The following is a 4,452-nucleotide window of genomic DNA, read 5'->3' on the forward strand; positions in this document are numbered from 1 at the left end:
CTGACTACACAGGTTTAAGGACACAGTTCTTGTGATATGGTGAGAGAATAAGAAATAAATATCTGGTCTTTGTCCTGGTTCCTGGCCCAGGAGTTTTTAAAGTCCTTGGAAATTCCCTGAGAAAAGTGTCTTTAGTTGTTTGTTATAGGCTACTTTCAACCATACCTGAGTTTATGCTCGTGAGGTGACTCTTGGTGGGCCCCTGGGTAGCTTCAGGATGGGGGCTGGTTGCCAGAAGAACTAACGTTGTGAATAGAGTTGGAAATAGCAACCCCACTCCACTCTTCCACCCCTGCCTCTGGGAAAGGGAGAAGGGCTGAAAGTTGAGTTAATCACCAATGGCCAATGATTTACTCTATCATGCCTGTGTAATGGAACCTCCATGAAAACCCTCAACTATGGAGTTTGGAGAGCTTCTGGGTTCGTAAATGCATCCATGTGCCAGGAGGATGACACACCCAGCTCCGCTAGGACAGAAGCTCCTATGCTCGGGACCAACCAGCCCTTGCTCCGCATGCATCTTCATCTGGCTGTTATCTATATCCTTTTTTATTTTTTTTAAAGATTTTATTTATTTATTTGACAGAGACACAGCAAGAGAGGGAACACAAGCAGGGGGCGTGGGAGAGGGAGAAGGAGGCTTCCCACGGAGCAGGGAGCCCGATGCGGGGCTCGATCCCAGGACCCTGAGACCATGCCCTGAGCCGAAGGTGGACGCTTAACGACTGAGCCACCCAGGCGCCCCTGTTATCTATATCCTTTATGATATCCTTTACAACCAACCAGTAAGCGTAAGTACAATGTTTCCATGAGTTCTGTAAGCCATTACAACACATTATAGAACCTGAGGAGGGGCGTTGTGGGAACCTCTGATTTATAATGGGTTGGTCAGAAACACAGGTGACAACATGAATTTGAGACTGGCATCTGAAGTGTGTGTGTGTGTGTGTGTGTGTGTGTGTGTGTGTGTGTGTGTGTGTGTGTTGGGGGGGGTGTCTTGTGGGACCGAGCCCTTAACTTGTGAGATCTGATGCTAACTCCAGACATTTAAGTGTCAGAGTTGAATTAAATTGTAGGATACCCACCTGAAGTCCAGAGAGTTGAAAGATTGGTTGTTGATGTGAGGAAAAACTCTACGCGTTTGTTGCCAGAACTTAATTGCTGGGAATGAAAAACAGATCTTAGTAGTCCCCAACGAGACTGCCCTTACTTCAATCGCCAGCCACGCTGTAGAGGACCCCTAGGCCAAGCATACTTCTGACCAACTGGCTGTCAATTCAGGGTTTCCCATGACTCCCTGAGGTTTGATAATTCACTAGAATGATGCACAGAACTCAGAAAAGCACTATGCTTAAAATTACGGTTTTATTATACGGGATACAGTTCAGAAAACAGCCAAATGAAGGGACACATAAGGTTTAGTGTGAGGAGCAATGCAAAGCTTCTGTGCCTTCTTCCGGTGGAGTGAGGGTGTGTCACCCTCCTGGCACATCAATATGGTCACCAGCCAGGAAACTCCCTCAAGCCTAGGTGTCCACAGTTTTTATTGGGATTTTATTACCATAACACAATTGATTAAATCACTGTTCAGGTGATTGAACTCAATATCCAGACCCTTCCCTTCCCCAGAGGTGGAAAGGTCTGATCCTCTGATCAAGTGTCAGGTCTTTTTGGTGATCAGCCCACCATTCTGAAGCTATATAGGGGCCCAGCTTGAGTCACCATTACCTTAACAAAGACACTCTTATCACTCAGGAAATTCCAGTTTTTTGAAGTTCTGTGCCAGAAAACTGTGACAAAAACTAGATCAATTCTTTTTAAAATTTATTTATTCAAATTATTTATACACATGCACACATATATTGCTTTACAAATATATACACTTTTTTGTTGGCAGGTATATTCTTTTTTTATTTTTTTATTTTTTTTATTTTTAAAGATTTTATTTATTTATTTGACAGAGAGAGAGACAGCGAGAGCAGGAACACAAGCAGGGGGAGTGGGAGAGGGAGAAGCAGGCTTCCTGCAGAGCAAGGAGCCCGATGTGGGACTCGATCCCAGGACCCTGAGATCATGACCTGAGCCGAAGGCAGACGCTTAACGACTGAGCCACCCAGGCGCCCAGGTATATTCTTTTTTAAAAATATTTTATTTATTTATTTATTTGAGGGACAGGGAGACCATGAGCACGAGGAGGGAGGCAGAGAGAGAAGCAGACTCCCTATGAGCAGGGAGCCCGACAGACTAGGACTCAGCGCTCGATCCCAGGGCCCTGGGATCATGACATGAGCCGAAGGCAGACGCTCAACCGACCTAGCCACCCAGGCGCCCGGGCAGATACATTCTTTATGGTGCCATAGCATGTATCACATTCATTGCCATTAGGCCTGTCTCTGTGGTAAGTTCTGGGAAGGCAGAAACTCATCCTGTTGTTTGCCACTGAAGCTGTAGAATCTTATTTGGGGCCTGTCACATAGGGTACATTCTATACATCTGCTGAGCAAATCAATGAGGCTGGCACTGAAGTAGTTGTAGATTTCAGGTATTGTTTATGCTATATTCAGAAATAACACTGGGACGCTTGGGTGGCTCAGTCGGTTAAGCATCTGCCTTCAGCTCAGGTCATAATCCCAGGGTCCTGGGATCGAGTCCCACATTGGGCTCCTTGCTCTGCAGGGAGCCTGCTGCTCCCCCTGCTTGTGTGCTCTCTCTCTCTCTTTCTCTGACAAATAAATAAATTTAAAAAAATTTTATAAAAAAAAAGTAACACTTTGTAGCCAAAATGTCTACCAGTAGAGAACTAGTTGAATAAATCATGGTCTGTGAATACAATGGAGTTACTATCAAAAAAGAATGAAGCTCCTCTAGATAGATGTGCCAATAGTGGATAGATCTCCAAGACAGATTATGTAGCATCACCAACAAAAGTTAAAGTGCAGAACAATTTTGAGTGGTATGTTATCTTTAACATACGGTGTAAAGTGTTTAAATCTTAAGTGTACAGCTTAGTGGCTATTTACCAATACATCTGTATTTACCACTTTGCAGATTGAGATCTAGAATATTTCAAGGACTTGGAAATCTTTCCCAGATTTCCCCTGTAGTCCATACTCTCCCGATGGAACCATTATTCTGACTTCTCTCACTTGGGATTAATTTTGCCTGTTTTTGAACTTTATATCTTTAGAATCACACAGAATATACTGGCTATTTAAATATCTTAGCCTGGGAGCGCCTGGGTGGCTCAGATGGTTGAGCGTCTGCCTTCGGCTCACGTCGTGGTCCTGGGATCCTGGAATCGAGTCCTGCATCAGGTTCCTGACTCAGTGGAGAGCCTGCTTCTCCCTCTCCCTCTGCCTCTCCCCCTGCTCATGCACTTCTCTCTGTCTCAAATGAATAAATAAAATCTTAAAAAAATAAGTATTTTAGCCTATTACAAATAATGCTTTGTAACCTTTTCCTGCTTAGCACTATAGCATGAACATTTTGCAATTAAAATCTGCAATAAAAATCATGATTTTAAATCGCTGCATTGTGGATAATGTATTCTTGGTTATATTTAAATGTTTATTCTAGGGGTGTCTGGGTGGCTCAGGCAGTTAAGCATCTGCCTTGGGCTCAGGTCATGAACCTAGAGTCCTGGGATGGAGCCCCAAGTCAGGCTTTCTGCTCAGTGGGGAGTCTGCCTCTCCCTCTGCCTCTCTGTCTCTCAAATACACAAATAAATAAAAATTGTTTATTCTCTCTATTTTTTTAATTCATGAGGAGTTCAGAGAGTCCATACAGGTAGCAGTGGAGAAAATGGCAGTCAGTCCTGTGACCCAGGTGCTCAATCTTCCATTGCAAAAAGCAAAGTGTTCAAATATGGGTAGAGGGCGCCTGGGTGGCTCAGTCTTTGGGGCGTCTGCCTTCGGCTCAGGTCATGATCCCAGGGTCCTGGGATCGAGCCCCGCATCGGGCTCCCTGCTCAGCGGGAAGTCTGCTTCTCCCTCTCCCACTCCCCCTGCTTGTGTTCCTTCTCTCGCTGTGTCTTTCTCTGTCAGATAAATAAATAAAATCTTTAAAAAAAAACAAACAAATATGGGTAGAGCCTTGCAGAGGTCTTGCACGAGGGCATTATCATAGCAACAAGAATGACTAATAAGTATTAATGGCTCATGACAAGAGAACAAATGCTATTATCTTAATATATTACGCGTATTAGTAATGTTTGTGTATTATTCATGCAAATGTTATTAGTCTGTGTCAGGGGCAGCCGCTGGGCCCTGAGAAGCAGGCTCACAGCTCAGACCTCTGTTGCTCCTTCCAGATGTGCAGGGGCTGGGACTTTTCAGGGATTCACTCCCGGTGGAGCTGTGAGGAGCCAATCAGCACGCAGAAGGCGGGGACCCGGGAGCGATCGCGGTGCCACCCAATGGGCTGACAGCTAGGGCCGCCCCTGGCCAATGGGCG

This window comes from Zalophus californianus, chromosome 14 (genome assembly GCF_009762305.2).
Source record: "Zalophus californianus isolate mZalCal1 chromosome 14, mZalCal1.pri.v2, whole genome shotgun sequence".
NCBI classification, from domain to species: Eukaryota; Metazoa; Chordata; class Mammalia; order Carnivora; family Otariidae; genus Zalophus; species Zalophus californianus.